General features: G+C 35.8%; 1 protein-coding gene across 5 annotated transcripts in view; it reads right to left on the bottom strand.

Moving 5' to 3' along the window:
* LOC150079642 (uncharacterized) overlaps positions 1 to 25,249 on the bottom strand; it is a 167,910-nt gene that overhangs the window by 104,325 nt on the left and 38,336 nt on the right. The window contains exon 1 of one of the 5 annotated variants that reach the window (XM_090382198.1): positions 10,836 to 10,922. The exons of the other annotated variants lie outside the window; for them this stretch is intronic. The gene's annotated coding sequence lies outside the window, so the exon portion shown is untranslated. Of the gene's footprint in view, positions 1 to 10,835; positions 10,923 to 25,249 lie in introns of those variants that run through there. 5 annotated transcript variants of the gene reach the window in all.

The raw sequence follows: 25,249 nt of genomic DNA on the forward strand, positions 1-25,249 counted from the left end.
AGGAGTCGTTCCAAGAGTTTACTGCAGACTGTTGGTAGGGCTATTGGTCTATAGGAGGTCGGTTGATCTGGTGGTTTTGTCGGGTTTTTAATTATGAGCTTAATATTTGCTTTTTTTCAATCCTTCAGATAGATCCCAGTTTGGAGACAGATTGAACAGGTTCAGTAGCATATCGGGGGCTATCTCCACCACCTTCCTGATGATTTCCGGCTCCAAGAGGTCCAGACCTGGACATTACTTACTTTTAATGAGGTGCGCAGCCACTTGTAATTCCTCTATTGTGAAATCCGGTTCCCTGTCTTCTGTTCAATAGTCGTCATTTTCTGCGCACATCTTGATTTGTTGGGATGTCTGCGGGTCTACATGAGGGTGGAAGATTGCGTCGAAAATATTGTTGACAGATGCCTCCCAAGAATTGGTAGCATCTCCCTGTGGTGTTATGGTGGTTAAAATTACCTCTTCCCTGGGGAGTTTATTAGTGGTTACTTTGTAGACCCCCCAGGGGTCAGTGTTGCCAGTGGTTGCGAACAGATTTTCCCACGAGAGTTGTTTACTCCTGTATATGAGCGAGGTGTACTGATTTCTGGCCTCCTTGTAGATTTCCCGCAGTGCATCTACTTCAGGGGCGGGCCAGGAGCGTCTGGCTCTCTGGAATGCTTTTCATTTGTCCTGGTCTTCTCTTTGGAGCCTCTGGCGCTCCGGACTCCACTATGGTACAGCACCTGAGGCAGATTTTCTTCGTTTTATGGTAGCATTCGCTGCTTTAGTGACGATCGCTGTGACTGTTTTTTGGAGTTGGTCAGGGTCTTGGTTTGTTTGAATTGCAGCTTGCTGTATATCTTTTTCTGCTATTAGAGTGTCTTTAGAGTGGCTAATTTTTTTAGTTGTTGGCGCATCGGCTTCTGCGGCCATAATGCACCTTCCAAGGTTTTCGCACTACTCTGATCCAAGTCCGAGGCGGGATTCGAACCCGCGACCTTTGGGTTTCCAGGCAGGCACCATACCCACCAGGCTAGCCCGGTCGGCGCTAACAAAATGAAGAGCGCAATGGTTAGGCTGCATCTTGAGTAGTGCATACAAATCTGTAGACCTTATTTTATGAAGGATGTGAATCTGTTGGAATGTGTACAGAGAACGACAACGAAATTGGTGAATGGGACAAAAGAGTAGCCTGCCAATGAAAGGCTTGTCTTTGGCAGGCTACTCTGGCGATTAAGCGTCTGAGAGGTGATCTGATTGAGGTATTTAAGTCTTTGAATGGATTGAGCAAGCTCGATGCTGATGGAATTTTGGCATTCTTCTCTTGGTCAGATTACACACGAGGGAGCGTAAATTCAAATAAATTCAAATTGCCGAAGGATGGTTGCAGGAGATATGTGTGAAAGTTTGCCTTCGGAAAGCAGGTTGTTAATTGTTGGAACAAACTTCCATTTTTTGTGGTTGTAGGTATTTTGAATAAACTCAAGGAAGAACTAGGCAATTTATTGGAGGGGATGGACAGCTGATGTGAGAAGGGTTTTTTTTTTTTTTTTTTCTGGCTGATGCTTTATAAGTTTCCTTTTTTTTTTTTTTTTGCATCATTTGCGTTTGCTATTACTAATACTAATACTAGCAATTTGTGTACATTATTATAAATAAATAAACGGTTGTAAATAATCAATTAATTTTAAAAATGGCTATATAAGATGGCTTCTTTTAAACTAGAAAAATAATTTACCTGAATTTTATTGTTATACATTATTTATTATTATTATTTTAATAGCTAAGCCAATACCAATCTTTCACTGTCGACCGAAGTATGTCCGTTAGGCTCCTGCGCAGATTGAGATAAAAAAAAAAGAAGAAAAAAAGTAATATGTTTTCAAGAGTGGCAGAGAATGAAAAGACTGAAAATTATTGACTTCAGAAGGAATTGACTTCACGACAAATTATTGATTTCAGAAGGCTTTCAGGTGTTCATGCACCTTTCTGAGGCATGGGGTAGGAAGGGAAAGAAATCTTTCCCTTCCTACCCCATGACAATAATCCTTAACCATGCATAGTTTACAAATTGAATATCATCCACAAAGTTTTCCCCTTGTACCTCGTAAGATCTCCTTGTAGTAGTGGTCGATGTTTTCTGAAAATGCACATAAATAATTAGGCCACTCTGTGAAACCTTCTCCCACTATATATGAGAAATATTTACTACAGAACCACAATTTCTGCAATTAACAGTTTTTCCCTCAAGCCTAGAATTGTGGACAGTGGACTAAGTATGATATCTATGAAGCCAGGTTTTATAACCTAAACAATCTTAATTATGTCAATAACTGGCATCACAATATTAAGCTATAAACAGAAACGGAAGTTACTTCATTGCACAAAACAACGTATTAAAAAATAAAAAGGGACAAGGCCATCCCAAGAGCTAATTACTATACCCTACTTTTATTCATTAAATGGACAATCTATATTAAGAGAAATAATAAATGATAAAAAGAATATTTAGAAACAGTTATTAATAATTATATCATTTGTTTTATTTTATAATAGGTGTTGTAATTACTCACTTCTATTTTCGCATAATTAATTCATTAATCATTTTAATGTTTGATTTTTTTATAACCACATTACTCTATCTAATGATTATGATTATTATTATGACACTGCTTTTTATATATTATAATGTATTCTAGAAATTAATGTGCTTATAATGATGATTTTTTATTATTCCAATTCTTTTATCACATAATTGTTCAATGCTTTAAAATGGCTACTTATCTGCCGCTAATTGTTTTTTAAACATTCCGATAGACGGCGCTAATTTCCATTGAATAATGTTTTACTCGAAACCGATAATATATAGGAGTTCGTTATTGTGTGTATCATTAACGAAGAATTTGATGGCTAAGAAAAAACATTTTAATGTATATACAAGGAATAGGCCCCATACATAAATACCACATTTATTTTGATTTGTTCTGGAATCACTGATAACGTTCTAGTGATAAATGACCAATAATTTAAGCTATAATTTTAAGTTAACCTACTTCATTGCAGAATTTATCGATTTCATGCGTACCTATATAATCAGAGATAATGGCTTGATAACAAGCCAGAATTATACCAATATTTCACAAAAATGTTACAGTTTGGTAGAAACTGCTGCACTAATGGCTTCAATGAACTATGAGGTAAGGATAATTCTTCAATACGTAGCCATTATCAATATTCTAGAAGATAGCCAAGTACAGTATTAGAAAACTTAATATTAGTTCACCTAAACCGCAGTTAGGTTTTTTTTTTTTTTTAATTAATATTAACTCCATTTAATTATTATTAACTCCATATATTTACCAGCATACATTCCAGAGGCGAAATTATAAATTGTGGTTTCGAAAGGAACTAAATTCCCTTCCCGATGACGCTTTTTTTTAAATTTAATATCAGTTCGTTACAATTTTCAGTCAGAAGTATAATGAAAGAGTATAAAAATAAAGAAAACTCCTGTCTATATTTGATCACCTGTTCTAGAAATAATGTAAACATTGATGAGATGCTTTTATTCATTACACCAGCATTTCAACTGTTGTTATTCGACTTATAATGATTTACAATAGCAGTTATTTCCGCAAATGCATCAATTATTTAATTTTATTTTAAAATAATTTATTAAATTCTGGTTAATTCATTAAATTCCTAACCGTTCAAGAATGGTTTTAATAATAATGTGAAATAGATTTAAACTTGCTGGTGGGGTTGGTTGGTTGTAAGGTTTTAGGCGCATCAGCAACTTAGGCCATATTGCGCCGTATGTAATATGTCTGTACATTGCATATGTGGTTGGTTATCTGGATGAAAAACCCATGTTTTCGGAAGAAAAACCATGCTACCCTCCCCCGAGACCGATTAACTCAGCCACGTTGTGAAAAATACCCTTAAAAATTCCTCGCGTCATTGACCGTATTCGAACTCAGATCTTTTTCACTCAGTATGTGTGTGTGTGTGGGGGGGGTGATAATACCAACTGTGCTACCCATGAGGGCGTGGGAAGGGGAACAGTCGGTTGATATGCACAAAATTACGAATAAAGTAAAATATACCATTTAATTTGCAGGGCTATATATATATAAAATAACAAAATAAAATAATAATAATCTCTCACTTTCATTCACTCCAGTTACCTATTTATTCTGAGTATCTGTCCGATCTTTAGTTGATCTAAATGTATGATCTCATCTGAAAAAAACTTGTCAGAAATAAATGGAAGTAGAATATGATTTTAAAAAATCGTTCTTGTTTTTTTATTGTCCAGTACAATCACCAGGTCAGAAAAGTTTACAATAAATCATGAATACAATTGTTATTCGATTTAGCAGTCACGAGCTTCAACTAGAACCACGGTCCACTCAAAGAGCATGTGATACTGTGTTCTCGCTCCTAACCATTCGGCTACATCACATTGGAAAATAACGTATTTCCGTGTTTACTGAACAATATTTTTAAGCTACACAGAGCTTTGCTGTATTTAATGATTCACCTTCATTTTTGTTGGGTCGAATTGAGTTGTTTAGAATTTTCGCGGAGGAAACTAATGCTATGAAGGGCCAGATTATGTCTATAAAATGCGTGTTTGCTATGATTAGCTTTCCTGTTTCTATGAGATTGAACAACTGAAGTATCTAGAATAAGTTTTATTTTAAATTCACTCCTTGTCAGAGACCGGCTAACCCGGCCACAGCATGGTTTGGTTAAGTTAAGTTAGGTGCGTTGAGCGCCAAAGCGTCTAAGGCTATGAGACGTCGATATACCGCGTATGAAAATGCGCATATTCTTTGGTTAATTTGCCGTTTGCTAGAAGAAAAACTCGAGTTTCTGGGTTCGGGTAAAGAAACAAAAGATGCGATCAATCATCGCTTGAGAATGATTAATTCAGCAAAGTTGAGAAAAAAAGCCCAAAAAAATTCCTCGGGTCATTGACGGGATTTGAGCTCAGATCTCAGAAATGTGGTGTGGGAAGGCAGTGATTATAACTACCTTCGTCCCACGCCTTCCATAATGTGACCACCCGCAAGAGTGCCCTATTATGGAAAAACACCATAAAAGTTCCTCCCGTTCTGAGGGAAGTACTTCTCAATTTCTATCAGCGAGCGACGGAAGTTGAAACCAGATCTTTTCCTTGTATAACTCGTTCTACTTGCATATATTAAAACAACATTATTAAAATAATAAAAAAGAAAATGATAGCCGTATCTCTTTTCCCTTTTTTAGGCACTCCTCTGCTCCTTTTAAAGTGAACACAGTTGGTCTAATTTCAACTAAGTATAAAATTTCAGCTCAAAGTAGATATTTCGTATTGTAAGATATGGTGTGATACGCTATTGGCTATTTTGAATACAAAACAGGTCTGTAAAAAGAAAAAGGAACAACTCTGCAACTGGGAATCTTCAGAAATGCCGCTACATCAGGGTGTCAGGTGTCTTAAATATCCGCATGTATCCTTCTAGCCCCTGTTTACGGATGTCTCTGGATATCACGCCCTCGGGGAATACAAAGTCAACGTACGAGTTAGAAGATCAAGTGGTTCTTGACCTTCTTTGCTTCCCAACTCTACAAAGAAGTCGTAATAGAGAAAAGAAGGAAAGGTGAATGTGGGATATGAAGACAGCTGTGATTCGCTTCGCTGAATCAACACATGGCTATTGTGCAGCATTCCGTGAAAGAGTAATAATGAAAAATTGATTGCTACAAACTTGACAATGAGGATCAACACCTCGTCAATGGACAGGGTACAACGTGAGCTGCGTACTCTTATTATTAATTCTAGCCCCTCTACAAATGCAACCTTTTTTTTTATATCTTTCCTCTGTTCAAGAAAACAATGAAGTCTGAATAACATCTAAACACTTAGAGGAAAACACACTACAAAACTAATTGAAGCAATGGTTATCGTGGGGGTTCATTTACGCCTGGTCAAGATGAAGTCACATAATTGATTACTCAACTCTGCCTACGACTAATTCATGTCATGATATTCTGATGGATTATATTTCGAAAATTTTAGCTTTGATTACTCATAATTACTTCCGTTTTTTTTTTTTTTTTTCATTATTTTATTTTATACTTAAAGATTACAAGGACCAGTACTGAGAATATATTACATGAATTCAGGAACGTTCATTGGTACTTTACAAATTACAACTAGAAACAATTTTAAAAATTTTATTAGATTAAAAGAATTATTGAGACATTAATTGTGATGTCTCTGAAGACTAGATAAATTTAAATCTGAAATTATACTTATGGAAGGCCAAAAATGGCGCGTCGATAATATAACATCGTGTAATCCGTCCCCCCGGGTAGTAATGCAGGCGTGAAAAATAAAGCAGTCTCGTTTTTCGAGTGTTCATGCCGAAAAATGAGACTTATAAGTGCTTGATATATCAGTTCCCATCCTTGCACAAGAACTTATGCAATCCGGTGGTTTTTTTTTTTTTTTTTTTGGAAAAAGACCTGTCACTCACAACCTTTCTCCCTAGAGCATCCAAGGCATGCTCTACTGCAGTGGTTCCCAACTTTTTCTCTCCTCGAAGCCCTTGAGTAATAATAATTTTTTTGCGAACAATTACTTTTAATAGTAAGTTTTTAAAATAAAATAACTTTGAACATCATAAATTTATTTAAAAAAACCTTCTGTGACACAAACCAGGTAACACGTTAACAATAAAATCTGAATTATGAAATATGAGATTAAGTTACGTTAGATGAGTGTAAGCGCCAAAGCAACTAATGCTATGAGGCGTCAATATATTGTATATATATAACTGCGTATATTTCTCCCTAAATCGACTCTTCAGTCGGTTTAGGGAGAAAATAGTTTTCCCAAAGTGAAACATTGGGATTATTTTAAAACTGTACAAGCTTCATTTCCAAGTAAATAAAAAGCCAAATTGTATATCATCATAAATATATTTGCTTCTCTTGATATTTGGTTCTGAAAGTCCAGCCATTTCTTAATCCTATGAACTTATGTGAACTTAGATGGGACGGTAAAGCACTTGATACACTTCTTTGAAATTATAAGTACCGATAAAATTGTATGCTGTACAGTCACATGTCTATAAAACAACATAAAGCTCAATGTATAGAATGGAAGATGAACTTTCGTGTTTTTTTTTTAAATCAAGTGGCCAATGCAAACCTTCATTGTAGATGATGAGGACAAAGACAGCTGTTCGTCGTTCATAAAGACTCTAACTTAAAAGGCAAGCCAACGCAGTGTTGGCTCAGGGCGCCGAAGATTAGGGAGTTCCCAAAAATCGAAAGAGCAACAGAAAAAAAAAAAACACTTTCAATCAACAAGAAATACGTGAACACTGTTAAAAAAAATTAATTCTATATAGGAGATTAGGGTCCAAATTTTAACCGTTTAAAAAAAAAAACTATTAAAACAAATTTATCTGCTGCCTAATTGTTTAGTACGACATTTTAAGTCAAATAAATATCACAACCTCTAAGAGGACAATTTGAATACATCACAAACTATCTCCCTGATTTAAGAATCAATCGAATACCTTAAAAATTGCAGAACAGATGATAAATTTAAATGCCTTCTAGATGATGGACTCGTTCTCCAAACGAGTGACAAAATCACTATACTATCACGGAACCTGAATTTGAGCAAGCAAGATTCTTTGATAATGAGGTTGAAATGACTGAGAAGGAAAATTTTACCATCCACCTTTTCAACATTTAGACAGCGCAAACCAGTCATTGAAAGACAGAATTGAGTCCATAGAAAAGCATAATGATCAGTATCAGAATGAATTTAGAAATTCCGCGTACACATGGTGATCAGAAAGTCATCTCAATTATCGATTTAAACAAAAAAAATTAAAAGATTTGAGAAACCATTTTGAAGGCAGTTATTCACACCGAAAATCTCGCAATTCATGTGCTAAAACAATTTGACGGCCTCCTTGGCAAATCTTTTCGTTGCGCTGAAGATTCTTGTAATGTTGCCAGTATCGATCCGCAGAACGGAGGTCTATCTGACCTCCGTTCTGCAATGACGGGTTGGATGGTTGGCAACCTTATAAATTGAACATATCATCACCAAGGATTTATATCTGGCTGAAATGATCCAAAGATTTGGGGCTGTTAAAGCCAAAAGGTAATCTTTGAAGCAGAAAATTTAAGGAGTATATGATAATTAATGCTACTTGTTTGTTAAAATCGAATATCTTAAGAGCGTCAATCGTTTTAAGATTTTAATAGAATGCTGAATGAAATAATAAAATTATCATCAAAAAAATTATTTTATTTTGAACTGAAAAACCTTTTTCAACTTATGAATGAAATGAGGTGCGGCGCCAAAGCAAAGTTGACTAAGGACACCAGAGTTCTTTGAGCCAGTTCTACCTCTTATGAATTGATATAACTCATAGCGTCACGATTTATATCAGCCTGACTACTTCAGTTTGATTTTTCCTATCTACAGTCTTCCTATTTCTTTCCACCTCGAGAAATTCGCCAAACAATGTCTTTGTGACATTTCACAATGATTTCTACCTTGATATTGATAATGCAAACGATAAACGCGAAACAGAAGTTTCTTAACAGAAGATAAGAAAACACACTATTTTTATCTGGTTACCTGATTTGCATATTGTAACAGGTTGTGAGCAACTGTGGTTACGGAATCAGACAAATTTTGTTTTACAAATATTTTGAGCAGTAGTGTATTTATCATTACGTAGTCGGATTATACTTGCCATGGTAATCTAAAAAGTCTCAGAGAATATGGAATCTGGTGCCTACACGAAGTCCCCTACTTACGTTCAGATCAACACACCGATGGTATTCGGAAGACCATCAACCAATAAGTATGGAGAACAACAAGAGTTCTATTTGGTGTTCGAGAACCAGAAATTCTTGCAATCCGACGTAAGTTGCAGGAGCCTGTACACACTCGCGCGCACATATACATAGCACTGGAGCCACACGAATGCTGCAGGAGGAGAGGGCATAATTGCTCGAAAGCTCCCGTGCAAACGCAAGGTATTTATATTGGTTGGAATCGAATTCGAGCTTTCCTTGCCATGATTCTGACCCACAGAGAAATATTCTACAGAATGATTGTTATTCTCAGTCCTCTGACTCAGGATAATGGCAGTTCACTAGTCCACGACATTCTGGAATAGAAGAGGCATATTGCGAATGACGATACTCTATACCAGGGGTGGCCAACGAGTCGATAGCGGATTTAATTTCAGTCGATCACAACGAATTTTAAATATACAGTCATCCCTCGATCTGTGCACCTTGTGCAATGAAATTTTTGAGATGGTAGATCGCGGCGCATTTTGAAGGAAAAAAGTAGATCGCATCACATATTAAGTTGGCCACTCCTCTATACAACTGTAGTTGTTGTTGTAGAGTTTTAGGCGCATCAGCGACTCTGACCATAATGAGCAGTTGTATTTCATGTCTACTTAAGTGTGTGTTCATGGGCCGATATATATGTTGTGCAGGCTGAAAAACCCGAAATAACTCATGGGAGGAAACCCTACTCCCTCCTCCTAAGATCGGCTAACTACAGCCTCGATTGAAGAGGACTTTAGACATTCCTCCGGTCATACGTGGGAATCGAACCGAGATTTCTCCAAACGAGTGACAAAATCACTATACTATCACGGAAGACGTAATGGTTGTATATACAACGCTTCAGTGGATCCTGTGGAAGTTTCTCATAATCAGAGCAAATACAGTACTTTGACAAAATTACTTTTACGTAGGCTTGATTTGCCAGACATAGCCATCATGCAACCATACAACAAAAAGAGGCGCGCGAGGGATCTTCGATTGTAATTTGTTCTGACCTTGATCATCTCAGAAGTCTACTGTACAAGGTACTCTTAAAACATGTTTCGTGTTAATTGTGAATTGCTGTGTTTTGAAAAACATAAACACATTTATCGACTTGTATATTCCCAAAAATGTTGCCAACTTCAGTTAACTGCTTTATTGTAGTTTCACTGAAGTCGGAAATTATCTCATATAATTTTCGGAAAATTTAAATTTATCTGTTTTAACGAATCTCTCAAGTTGGCCGATTAGTCCATGTCATACTAGCGCAATGGGGCGTGCATTTTTGTGATAGCGAATGACTCGACTAGTAATGTGCGTACCCACGTATATTAACTCAGGATCATAGCCAGCCCATTTTACCGTATGGTAAAATGCTTTTAAATCGGGTGGAGGGAAGCCCAATAATAGAAATTAACTTCAAGAACGCTAATTTTGCGCTGATCTTCATAAAGCTGTACAGCCCTCAGAGACAGTATAATGGTTTCGCCACTTGTCACTCATTTGGGGATGCCCAGGGTCGATTCCCATTGCTGAACGAATTTCTAAAGACAATATATTTATACTGATATAAGTTACCTGGGAGCTGTTACCATAACAACACTAACATTCCTAAACCGCTACATGTCAGAGTTCCCACTGCTTTTAAAACCGCCCTCGTATATCCTTCGAAATTTTTAAATTAATCTGTTTGAACAACTGACCGGTTAGTCCGGTATCATGAAATATAAATTGTTATAGTAGGAGGTAGTCGTAGGTTTTGTTTCAGATATTCTGGTTTTTCCCTACTTAATTTGTTCTTAGAATATCTGCAATTTAGGACACCTACGCCTTAATAAATATTAATGTTTATTATATTTGACAAGTCGAATAGCAAACTAACATCGGGTAAACTATCAGACAAATATCACCATTTAGTCCTTTATAACCCGGATGTAATTAATAAACAAAAATGCCCACGTGTGACTCGAATATGTTTAACTCACCGTTAATCTTTTTCTACGCTAACCGGATGACAGCATTCCAGACAGCATCAGCTTTATCAGTCGCGAAAAACACAGCTTGGTGTACTCGTATTAGGAGAAAGGCTTGTTATGAGGCCACACTGTCAGCAGTCATTATGTATGATTTTCTAATATTACTAGTGACGAATGGACACCGTCACATCCTTAGTAGGAACTGCTGAGTGATATGTGAGACACGTGTATGGATTCTTGATTTTATTGCTATTTTTCTTATTTTACTACGGATAAAGTTCGCAAGCAGAGCAATAAAGTAAATGACGCTACTGTTACGCAATACAATCGACCTTCGACAATGTCAAAACATCCTAAGCTAACTCAGTTTATAAATTCCTCAACATATGCAGTGAAAACAAAATTATGTTCATTTATGTTTGGATAAAATAAATCGCAAATAATCATTTCGTGAATGTTTCCGGCCACTGTCGTTAAGGGGCGCGTAGATAAACATTCATAAATATATATACTGTATATAGATTCATTCATAAATACTTATATATTCATAAATATTAATATATTTATGAATATATTAATTTTTGTGCAGTTTATAAATTTTCTCATTATGCAGTATAAACCAAATTATCTTCATTTATTATGTTTGGATAAAATAAACAGCAAATATTCATTTCAGGAATGATTCCGGCCACTGTCGTTAGGGGGCGCGTAGATAAAAATAAAATACAGTAATCGTCTGAATCACTCTGTAATAAATGATAATAGTAAATAAATAATATATTAAGAAATATATTAATGTATAAATAAATAAGAAATGTGTTAATAAATAAATACGAATTTCTTAAATAATAATGAGTGTCCTTAGTAAAATAATAGATTTGTCACTTTATTCCCCCAAGGTTAAGGAGTAAATGAAGCGCAGCATGCTAATAACGTTAATCATTTTGATTTTAAAATAAAAAATGTGTGTCAATCCACATAATTACATCACGATAATTCACTTTCTCTTGATGGAATTATTATACATTTTTTTATTATTATTATTTTATTTATTTTTTATCGTACTGCAGTCAAGATTGCATACTAAACCACGTTAAATTTTTATATATTTCAAAAACAAAAGTTCTCTTCTTTAGCCAGCGTTCTTATTGGTTTTCCAACCTTTAGAAGCTTTGGCTAAGTTACTATTTTAATTTTATAATTGACCATCATTCAATGAGTGGAACGAATCCAAATGTTTTGTATTTAGTACTAACTAAACAAAATGAGACTTTGTTTGGCTAGTGCTGTTCGTCATTATAATGTCGAAATGAAACAAGGATCAGTCCGAAGCTAGGTGAATTTGATAAAATTACAAGAAAAATGCTGGAAAAGTAAGAAATTGAAAATGCTATGCTTGTGAGGTTCAAGCAGCAACGGGTGCAAAACATTCCACTTATTAATGTTCCTGGATCAATATTAAAAACCTCTTTTCTATTTCAATTCAAATAAATTCTAATAAATTTATTCTAAGGTTCGGGTTTTGTAAGCACAGTCTTTCAAGAAACTCTACAGCCAAAAGTCTCAGGAATATAAATATTCCTAATACTTCGTCGAGAAACCAATAAAAGCACAGACCAAAGAAGAGGGGGAATTTTGCATTTGAAAGTAGATGACTAGTTACAATTCGATGGGAATGAAGCGACCAGTTTGCTTAAATATGGTTACCTCATTTACCAGATTCAGGCATAACGATGGGGATGTTTGTGAATAATATTAAATTTTAGTCCACAAACGTTTAGTCACCAGTATTATTGTATCTTTTGTTCACTAAAATACTAAATTTGTAAAATTTTACTGATCGTGTATTTCTGCAGCAAATTAAGTCTTCTCATTTAAAAGTTTTCTCTTCTAAGACATTTTTTATTAGCAGGTCTCTTTAAAAACGTCTTAATACAGTTTTACTGTAATTTTCCCATTTTGTTGAGCTGAATTGACATTGCAATTATGGTAGGTGTATGACAACTAGGCCTGACGTAGCCTGGAGAGCCAGAGTGCATTAACACACGCTCTTATGTGGACCGTGGTTCCAGCCCGTGACTGCTAAATACAATTATATTCATAATTTATTGTAAACAACTCTGACGGGGTGAGCCATATATCATTTTACCGAAGAGAGATGCACTGTCACGACCAATGTGTCCTGGAACTATTAACAGAATTAAATTACAAAACATTCCACTATACAAAGATGTCATATTAATTTGGCTATTGTGTACAAAGTGTGGCAAGAGGTACAAAATGGCCTCAATGTAAAGAAGATAGAAATACTGTATACCATTCTGCATTTCAAGAAATAGGCTAATAATTAAAAAAATAAGTAATAATAAAAATTAACTGTAATTCATATGTCATTTATGCCTAAAGAAAATATGTCATCGTTGACCATTTAGAGAGCTAGTGATGTAATACGCAGAAAATTGACCTGGAAAGAGAGTAGCTTAAAGTAAGTGATTTGCAGTTATTGAAGTTAATTACTGGGGCCGCATTTAAAAATCGGAGACATTCCAGGGGAAAATAATTTCCGAGGAGAGGTAGTAATTCCGGGACGTCTTGGTAACGTTATACTAGATGATATTTTAAAGAATGGATTAGGCAACGTGGACAGTTGACTAGTCAGCAAGGTCATGTGAACTTACCACATATGCCTTTTTTGGAAGGAATCATATGGGACTTGATTCGCAGAAACCAACTAGTTCTAATCACACGAAGCACCTAAATGAAGAAAATTTTCAGATTGTGGATGAAGATAAGTTGATTAATACTGTATGGTTCTGTTACTGAATGATATTGAACAAAATGGAAACAAGTTTGAAAAATTCACTTGAATATCAGGCCTCCGTGATAGCATAATCGTTTCGCCACTTGTCATTGGTTTATAAAGGTTTGGGTTTGAATCACGCTATAGACTGAATGAATTTCTAAAGTCTTCTTCAGTTGGCACTACAGTAAACCCATACAGGCTTAGGAGTTTGAGAATTTTTATCGTGAGTTATTCCAGATTTTTAGCCTGCACAACCAAAGTGCAAATCGGCTCTTGAACCAACGCTCATACACCTGAAAACTCAACAAAAATTTAAAGGTTATTAATAATATCATGAAAATGTGATATTAGTGAAGTAATGCGGGAATTAAACTGATTTTATGAATTAAATTTTACAAAATTATTTCTTGGTAAAATGACATACAATCGTGCCCTGTATATCATATTATTATAATTATTCCAATATATTTTATTAAATACTGATTTATTACTGTTATTACTTTTAGTTAACATAAGACTGAATATCCATTTAATATCCAGACCTGAATTAAACATAATGTTAATAAACTATGAAGTTCAAAAAAAAGAAAAAAATTAAGCTACAGTGGTCTATGATAAACTGTAGGTTCTGACAGGCGTTAGGAGGGGGTTCGCCTGTTGGCGATCCCCGATCGTTACCGTAATGTCTAGACATTACTTCATTAAGCAGATAATTAGACACCAGAAACTACTTATGTGAATGAGACAGGGGCAAGGGCCTAATATATATATACTGTATATATATTTTTTTTTTTTTAATTTTTTTTTTCCCCTTGCACGAGTAGACAAAATAATTGTTCAGCCCGTTGATGGCTGCTTTTAGCCACTAGGTCGAAGAACAACTGCAGCAAGTTGAAACGGAACATAAAAATCGATAGTGCTATAGTAATATCTCACGAACCCATTGTCAGAGCTATTTAAACCGTCTGTTCTCAAGGTCATCTAAAATTGGATTCCGGGTCACGAACACTACAAATAAAATAACATGGCCATTGAACCAAACTTGAATGAGTCAGCTCATTTTGGGCGTTCATTCTTCACGGGAGTGCTGACGAATATAACTTTTGCACGCTTCTGTCTGAAACAAATGAATATACGAATTGAATGCGCATTATTAGCATAAGTTACATTGCACGCTCAGAATCATAAAAACGGATTTATAATTAGAAGTGATGTAGGGAGTTCTAGGACCAAATCTTGACAATTTGGCTACCAGTTATTGCGGTTACATGATCACAATGTGACCGCAATAACTGAGCACGACGAGGCATTTTCAAAACTGCCTGTAGCGTATTGGGAGTGAGGATGGATACGTTGCCTTTCAGTTCTTCCAGAGCGCGTTGATTGTTGCTGTTGGCATTGTCCTTCACATAGCCCCACAAAAAAAAATCTATTAGCAACAAATCTGGCCAGCGTGATAACCAAATTTATCCATATTCCTTTTGAAATTTTGAGACTTTACAGAGTATACAATCAGATGAAACCAGGCCTTAGCCTTGAAGAAAGTCAAATCTGAGGATCTTCATCCATTTTGTCTAATAATCATCCACCGTAATGGCTTCGTTTTCTATAGTTTGGTGGAAAAAGTTGCTGTATGACATGCATTTGTAGGAAAACAGTTTTAATTTCCTCGCCGCTGCATGACAACTATCGCATGACATTCTCCTTTGTTGTGTAAGCCTCCAAGTGAAACGTGGAACCGTTGCCAGGCCCCTCTAACCTGTGCTAAACGTTCCTCAGTCACAATGATCGATGTGCGATCAACATTTCCATTCCCAGTCTCCCTAAATATTTTCACCAAAGATCCTGAGCTGGATATCATCATTCTTCTCTTTCTTGGTGATTCCCCTCTCTCTCTCTCTCTCTCTCTCTCTCTCTCTCTCTCTCTCTCTCTCTCTCTCTCAGGGTAACTCAGGATTTTTTTTCAGGCTTCCTTGCACCATGTGGTTAATAATAATATCGCAGATTTTGATTATGCCTTACTACCTCGAAATTGCATACAAAAATTCACTTTCAGTAGTTTTAAACGACTCTGTTTTAAAGTAATATCCCACCACGACCACGCTGAACACCATGTTCATTTACTACTTTCACTAAGCATGCGCATTCGTAGTTTTCCAGGTTATAGACAGATGGTGACACAGTGTGCAGAATAATGTTACTTGTAAATTATGTGTCTCTAGCACTCCTTTCTTGAAGCTATTTGCATTTTCACAGGTTCTCATTTAAAATTATCATCATTTATATTATTTATAAGCAAAAATTAAATTCCCAGCATCTTTACTTCAAAGATCGGCCCCGCTCTGGAAAGAACACAATTCTTTGTCTCAGCAAAGAATAAAATACACCGATGAGCCAAAACATTATGACCACTTACCTAATATGATGTTGGTCCTCCGTGTGCAGCCATAAAACAGCTCGTACTCGACTAGGCATGGACGCTACAAGATTTCTAAATGTGTCTTGTGGTATCTGGTACCAACACGTAACCAGCAGATCCTTTAACTCCTGTAAGGTCCATGGTTGCCACGCCGCAGATCGGAGTTGCTGTTCCAACACAAACCACAGATGCTCGATGGGATTGATGTCTGGGGAATTTGGAGACCAGGGCAATACCTGGAAGTCTTCCTCATGTTCCGCGAACCAGTCTCGAACAATCCGGGCGGTGTGGCATGGCGCATTATCCTGCTGAAAGACGGCACCGCCAGAGGAGAAGACCGTTGCCAAGAAAGGGTGTACCTGGTCAGCAATTATGTTTAGGTAAAGTGTATTTAGGGTCAAACGGCTTCAGTGGTTTCCCTCATCTCCACGTAATTTGCATTGTAAGATGATACAGTATGCTGTAAAGGCCACAGATTTAAAAGTGTATGGATAATGTTTAAGTGTGGTGTTTTGTACCATTGTTCCTCTGGTCATTTAGCCGCCAGACCTCTGCTGAGGCCCAACGTTGCCCCACTTTCGCCCCGTGGAGGCAGACCAGGTACCCAATAGTCTCTAAGTTCACTCTGGCAGGTCCTGCCACCTAATTTCCTGAGATTTCAGTGGCTAGGACCTAAAAAAAAAAAAAGATATTTGTTATACAAAAGGTAATATTAGAAATATTAAATCAAATTATAGAATTAAGTGATGAGCAGTTGCGCCACAGTCGCCCTTCTGTTGCCACGTAGCATCCGGGAGAGACTTCGCTCACCTCGAGCATCGATGAGCCGTGGTCGTCCAACACCTCGCCAGCGGTTCGTGGATTCCCCCTCCTCGGACCACTTTCTGCAGATACTAACCACGGCTGACCGTGAGCATCCTACCAGCCGTGCCGTTTCGGATATGCTCCGACCCAGTCGTCTGGTCATTACAATTTGGCCTTTGTCAAACTCGCTTAAGTCCGCTGCCTTTCCCATCTGAAGAACAAGAGTAACACTGATTAACGGAGCTCAGTATCGGGTGTTTTTATACCATGTCCCGACCCGCGCACGCGCCGTAGTTGACCTGCAGTTGCTTCGATTTACATAACGACTCGCTGGTCATAACGTTTTGGCTCATCGGTGTATATTCGTATATGAAAGCGGATACTTTCATATACGAAGGTGTTAAGATTGTAATTCATGAAAGGATACTTAAATATTAGTGTAATTATAATGCCAAACGTCATTCATAAAAATTAATAACAGGAATATTTCAGTTAATTTTTTAAGAATCTCAAATCATTTACACTCAAAATCTCGTGGAGCCTTGATCCAGTCCTCCATTTACAGCGTACAGACTAAAGCATCAGTCTTTCAATTTAATGAATTGCAGAAAAGTAGCATAGTAAAGTAATTCGAATTTTAAATATTTTGTTTTCGCTTATCACTCGGAATCCTCCTGCTATTGCCATAAAATTTCCCACAGAGGCCAGATCAGTGGTAACCCAAAAAGCATATTACTTGTTGGGTTTAGGATAGATAAGGATAGATAATCTTTCCATCTTCTTCTTGGTCTTCTTCTTGATCCCCTTTTGTTCACTTATCATTTTCCATCCTATCTATATGTTTTTTTCCATTCTGTTTTTGTTTTCTTATCCACTCATTAATAGACTGTGTTTTAGACCATTTTCCGATTTTCTCACTTTTATCTCTTAATGTTTAATTACTTATTTCTCTCAATATTTTTATTTCTATCATTTCATTTTTGCTCTTGTACCTCTTGCTCAGCTTCATACGTTACTATATGTCTTCTTATAGTTTTATGTATTCTAACTTTAGAGTCCTGATTAATGTTTTATTTGTTCCAAATTATATTATTTAACCCCTCAGATATTCTTCTTCCTCTTTGGTTATTTCTATTTCATAATTTTCAGATTTCTATTACATCTTTATTTTAACTCTATCAAAAGCTTTTGTTAAATCTACGAAACACAAATTGGCCTCTGTAGTAGTAGGGTTTTAGGAGAATCAGCGACTATGGCCACATTGCTCCATGTATACTGTCTGTAAATTGCGTGGTCTCTTGCCGATTTTCTATTTGCTGGAAGAAAAACCCAAGTTTCCGGGAGTAAAAACCATGCCCGAGACCGAATAACTCAGCCACGTTGTGAAACAGGTCCATAAAAATTCCTCACGTCATCGACAGGACTTGAACTCAAGTCTTTTCCACCAAGTGTGGGGAGGACGGCGATCGTACCAACTGTGCTACTCACGAGGGAATTAACTGGTCTATTATATAAATATTGTATCTATACATTTTATATTTTTCCTAAATCCTTGCTGCTCATCACTTAATTTGATTTAATATTTCTAATATTACCTTTTGTATACAGTGTCAATGAGGTATTTAATAAATTAACATGTCTATAATTTTCTGGCAATTGTTTATCCCCATTTGTATATATTGGTACTTTTTTTTTAGCCAATCATTTGGTATATTATTTTCTTTAAAAATTAGTTTCAATATTTCTATTAATTTTGCAGTTAGCTTTTCTCTTCCATTTTACCATTATTTATTTTATCTATTTCTTTATTTATCTATTTATTTATTTAATCTATTGTTTATTTTATCTATTTCTTTATTTAATCTATTGTTTATTTTATCTATTTCTTTATTTAATCTATTGTTTATTTTATCTATTGTTTATTTATTTAATTATAGAAAATGGGCAATAAAATGAATTTTGTCATACTGTTACTATGGATACGTATTATTCCTCTGATAGAAATATTGTATTTGTTTCATCTATATCATAAAATTCTAAAATTAACAAACAAATACTTTCTCTTTTTTTAATTTATAGTAACAATTATTATTCTAATATCCATTATATTGATATTCGTATGGCTAAGTCTATTAACGGGCAATTTTTTCTGGTGTATACAGAATTATCCAAACACCTTTTAACATCTGTTGTTTTGAAACCGAATTGGGTTTTATTGTTTCACTGTAATTTCGTGATGCTAGTTAGAAAACTTTTTTTTTTCTCTCTTCAGCAACATCAAGTTACGCCAACCAATACGAAGATACCGCTATCTAGTAACGCCCCATCACTGTCAGAAGTAGCTACCCCATAATATGCTGTACAATCTCCAAACTGGGTCGGTTGATTGGACTTATTCAGCGCAGGGATGAAATGGAGGATGTGTCTAATAGGTCTAAATAAGTAGAGGAACTCAAGCAGACACAATGAGCAGAAAACAATCGGCAAACAGAAATTATTTCTCAAATCTTCCTATTATCGTAACGGGGAAAATATGTCAGGGCAGCCTAGGAACTCCATTGGGGTAACATCCGGCTTCTTGAAGATTGTTCAACAACAAAAAAAAAAAGCGGTGAAATGTTTGATGTTTCGGAAATTCCTTGGTGTTGTCATATTTCAGTAACCTTACTCTTTGAACTGAGCTGAATAAATGCTTGATTCTTTTTATTTTATCGATTCCATTTTCCTTCTTTTCAATGAGCTATTTTAAATGGTAAACATGCAAACCATTTATGTAGTATATAATATTGAGCAGTCGTGTTCATTTTGGGGACTTTTACTTTGAGGGTGTGGTGCAGGATCTTCAAGACAGCTCGTACATAAAGAATTAGGTAATCGCCTATGGCCTGCCCTCGTGGGTAGCACAGTTGGTAGAATCGCTGCCCTTCTCACACCGGGTGGAAAAGGCCTGAGTTCAAGTCCGGTCGATGGAATTTTTATGGGTCTTTTTCACAACTTGGCTGGATTAGTCGGTCTCAGGCGAGGGTAGTATGGTTTTTACTCACGGAAACTCGGATTTTTCGTCCAACAAACAGAAAATTGACCTCGCAATTTACAGACAGAGCAATAGAGCCTGAGTTGCTGATGCTCCTAAAACCTTATAACAACAGCAGCCTATGGAGCAAAATTCGGTGACAAACTCAAAAAAATTTTTAATGAAAAAAATAATAATAGGATGAAAATTTTCAAATAAAATAAAGATGTCTTATTCCAATTCCTTACTACCAAAATAAATATTTATTGAAAATCTTTTTTTTGAATTTGTGACATGGGACGAAGATGACCTGCTCCACAATTTTGATAAAATTAATTAATTATTTTTAACAGCACCGGATCTTACCACTGACATTCATGTAATATATTTTGTCTGTGGAAATATGTCTTCATGGGCCGAAAAACTAGAAATAGCTCAACTAGGAAAACCCTACTCCATAGATTGGTAACTACAACGGCTAACTCCTGTTCATCCCCACCACAAGTTTATCATTTTATTTTAAAAATAAATAAATAATAAATGTAATTTCTGCTGTTCATTCTTATAACAGTTTTATTATTGTGAAGGTTAAACCTCGTATTCTTACTATACCACAGTGGCTCACCCACGAGTTTTTTTTTTTTGGATTAAGCTGAGGATCAGTCTGCTTTAACCTAGAGAAAATTACTGTTTTTTTTTTTTTTTTTTTTTCGTTTGGACGGAGTCTCTTTAGGGGGCCCCAAGTTCAGTAGTCATCCCCCTAAGTGCACCAATGCTATACTAAGATAGACAACTATCTCTGAACAGTATGTATGATAGGCACGTTCACTACCATACTGACCCCATTCATACAATTCCTTTCTTTCATTCCTTTCTCATACCTGCTGTGTGTCCACTATCACTCTCTGTGCGTGCATTGAGACCTCACCAGTTGCGGCTGTTCCCATTACACTTCACTCACGCTACAATTTCTATTTTACAATGACCTAGAATGTAACCTTTCGTGTGTATTTGACTCTCTCTGGATGGGAAAAAGTTCAGATATCCTCTTCCGGTGCATTTCCGCAAATGTAAAAGATATATTTTTTTATCCCTTTCCATCATAAATATGAATAATAGACGCACCTTGGCTTCATTCACTCCTGCTGCACTTCCTAGTTTTTGGGTTCTGTTGTGAAGAAGGAAAACAGAAAATGGGAATGTAAAGGGGATTATTTATGGCAATAAAACTATCGAGATTTCTTGCATTTCTGTATATATATGGAAAAAACGCTGTATGTTAAAAAATTTAACAAATTCTCATTTAGTAATAAGATACCAGCAGAATACATTCAATTATAAATGCTAAATATACTTTAGTTATATAATGCCTCCAAAGGAAAAATTTTGCTATAGTAAAAAATGGTTTAAATATTTTGTTATTTCTAAATATATTTCACAGAGTAGTTAACTTAAAATTCGTAGAAAAAAAAAATGTACGCTTCACACTGACTTTTTTCTGTAAAGCACCGATTTTTTTTAAACAATAAAAACCATTTGATTGTTGTCTTACGTATATTTTGCGTAAGTCGTCTGCTTCCAAAAATTTAGCACACGAAACATACATTTTTTTCTACTCCTATATAGCATTGATTTTTTTTAAACAATATAACCACTTGATTGTTGTCTTACGTATATTTTGCGTAAGTCGTCTGCTTCGAAAAATTTCGCACACGAAATATACTGGTACGTTCTCATTTTGTCCAAAAGGGGTTGTCACTTTTTCACGTTTATAAGATATACGTATTATCAATACTTAAAAGCTGTTTAAGTACTGAAAATACATATGAGTTGATTGTTGTCATATACAGGTATCCCTCGATTAAGAGGTTCTATAGAAAATTGTAATGCTAGATTTTTTTTTTTTTTTTTTCTCTCTTACATCTAGAATTATGTAGATTTAAAATGCACACGATACTGAAACAGGATATAGGAAATGCCTTTTTCTGCCGAGGAAACGAAGAAACCTGTTTGTACTTTGTCTCAATTGAATGCTTGTTTAAGTGGTTATAGAAAAAAAAATAATAATAATAAAAAAGAAAGTTTGCCATTTAAGTGTTGCTAAAACAAGTAGAAACCATTGATTAGAGCTGCCGGTGGACAGAACCTGATATAATAGGTGTAATGCTGGCATTAATAAACTAGGGTGTGTCTTTCATATACAAGGACTTACAACATTATACAGGTAAGCAGCCCTGATATTACATGCCAAGAGAAAGAGAGAAATGAGGACGAATCAAAATAAGATACGCACGTGGCTGCTGCTAGTCAAATATATAAGGAACACCCACGTAATAAGCCTGTAAGACATGCAAGGAATAAGTATCAATTAACAGATAGAGGCTAACTAGTCAACAAGTTACATGGAGAATTTTAAATAATCAGTCGAAATGTTTCAAGGCTGAATCCGGGTAGTTTAGAAGGGATTTTGCAGCCTGAGCTTCTAAAGAATGCTCTACTTCATTCTGATTATTTAAAATTTAAAACACGGTCATAGAAGTTGTCACGTACCTCTGAAATGGACACTTCCCCTCCAGAGATCCGGTGACTTGAACACACACTGCGAAAGTCATCATTAGTCAACCGATACGTTACAACACAAAACCTACTTTCACTTCGCTAAGACAGAAAAGGGAGGGGGGCGGAATATACTAGAGCCGTCAGTTGTAGCTTTAGCCTACATTCCATCCTGAGACGTGAACATCCTGAAAATGAGCGCACCGTTGGCGGCAGTAAAACTTTTAATCACGATATAGGTCGTTATTGTAGCAGCCGACTTCCTTTGCATGAGGAGCACACACACATGGCATCCCCATTCATGGAAGTCTGCCTTGACTACAAAAGGTTAGGATTTATTCACTTCCGGTACCCAAGCATTTGGGTGACCCTCCCTCGGAAGCTAATGGAAAATTCTCTAGCTACACCCGTTATTTACGTGTAGATATTAAAAAAAAACAATAACAACAAAAAACACTGTTGAATAAGGTCAGATATGACGCAGATATTTTATTTTTATTTGGCTGAAAACAAGAAAAAAAAAATGTTTATTTGCTTCTTGTAGTAAAACAAACGTTTTCAGCCAATATGCGCGTGCTTCGTTTTCAACAATCATTACAGTGCACGCGAATGAAATTAACATTTTAAAGTTGAAACCATATGCGGTTACCATAGTAACAAACAATAGTCTTAAATGAAAGACGCATTTTCAACACATTTCGTAGTACAGCACGTGAATGAAACTTACATTTTAATTTCAACTCACATAAAGTTGAAACCATATGCGGTTACCATAGTAACAAGCAATAGTCTTAAATGAAAGACGCATTTTGAACACATTTCGTTGTACAGCACGTGAATGAAACTTACATTTTAATTTCAACTTACAAAAAGTCGAAACCATATGCGGTTACCATAGTAACAAGCAATAGTCTTAAATGAAAGACGCATTTTCAACACATTTCGTAGTACAGCACGTGAATGAAACTTACATTTTAATTTCAACTCACATAAAGTTGAAACCATATGCGGTTACCATAGTAACAAGCAATAGTCTTAAATTAAAGACGCATTTTGAACACAATTCGTACAAAATAGTGAATCTACAGAGGTACAATTTTCTTTTGTATACATAACGTTTCATTTCAGTCAGCATTTATTTTAAACAGAGGAATAACAGCTAGCCGGTACTGAAGTTACAAAAAAATGTTTAAAAAATTCACAAAAATAAAAACGCAAGCAAAAAAAAAAAAAAAAAAAAGAAAAATAAAATATAGAAAAAATGTCACAGCAATACAACACAAAAGCTTTAACGAGTCAAACAGGTCTCATTAAATGAAACTCAGATTTTCCATTTCCATCCTTGATTAGATATAACTCCCACATGAAAAACTGGTGTGAAAAGATTCAAGAGCATACGCAGAAGGGCAGGATCAAGAGATAAATCATCTCCCATCTTGAAAAATAAAGTATATATAACCATTTTTTTTTTAATTTTTTTTTTTTCTGTATGAAATAATTTGTCCGTGGTGAGGTTAAAATCTGTGCGACCTTCTCAAACCTGATTTACCTGATCGTCTAGTAATTTGCCTTTCACCCCACTCACTCCCCGAGAATTCAGTCCATCAGTCATCATCATCACAACAAAACAATTTTACTTTATATACCTCCCCTGGAGATCCAAAGACCTCTAAGTGAGTTTGTTCCAGCTGCTACACTTCAGAGATGTTCCCCTGCAGTGTTGATGCAATCTTTGTAGCCAAACACGAGGGTGAATTTGACCTTGGGATCACCTGAGCTTAGTGATACATTGACTTTCAACATCCGCTGAACACAGTAAGTTTAACAACGAGGTATGCTAGGAGGGAGAAATTGGTTAGTTGTCAGATTTGGGAGACGGTAAACACATTTCTATAAGGAGAGAGGGGGGGACCAAAAAAGAAAGACATCGCTATTCCTCACTTTCATCTTACCTACCTAATTAGGATCCATCTGTTAATATGGTGAGTCCTGCTGCGGGCAGGCATAAACCAGTCCCTCGCTAAGCTATTAAAATCCGAAATTTGTCGTTACAAACAGGAATTTGGCTGCGTCAATCTAAGCCGTATGTCAACACACACGGGTCCTATTCTACGTACCAAAGGTCATTCACATTTTCATCACTATTGGATATGATTACCTTCAATTATCTGTCGGAACTTGAGTCATAACACGACAAGACGTCCCATTGAAGACCATTTAATGATAAACTAATACATCAAATTATTTTTTCACTGTGGGCTACGCATTTTGTTTGCTGCAGAAGCCTGCAAAAAGCTTTTTCGACACCTCAGGTGAAACAGGAAACGGTCCTACCCTTCAGCTCACTTAGAGGCAATTATAAAAGGAAAAAAAAAGAAAAAGAGAAGAAAGGGTTTAGATTTTATTATCCTGCAGCTTTGAGGCTCGACAGGGAGAAAGCAACTCATCCCAAATATGGAACACACACATGCGAAAAAAAAAGATTATTTACATTAATATTTAATTTAATCTTAAATAGATACACAAGGTCAAATACTAATTTTCATATTCGCACTGTTCTGTTCAATTTTTGAGGGGGGAGACGCGTATTTGGGGATGAGTGAAGAGACTGTAATCAGACATTAACGACAAGTTATATGGAATTATCTGTTCGAAGAAATCTTAACCCATCATTAGTTAAAATCACAGAAAATAGGCATGTGGTTAACTTAGTAATTTGGGTTAATGTATGTTGTACACGACATACAGTATTTTGTAACAATCAGATAACGAAACATTGACTTGTTTATACAGATATCCTACAGTATCAAGAAAACAACTCCTTTAAC

The sequence above is a fragment of the Mastigoproctus giganteus genome, chromosome 10 (genome assembly GCF_048544385.1).
Source record: "Mastigoproctus giganteus isolate SK-2022 chromosome 10, ASM4854438v1, whole genome shotgun sequence".
Classification (NCBI taxonomy): Eukaryota; Metazoa; Arthropoda; class Arachnida; order Uropygi; family Thelyphonidae; genus Mastigoproctus; species Mastigoproctus giganteus.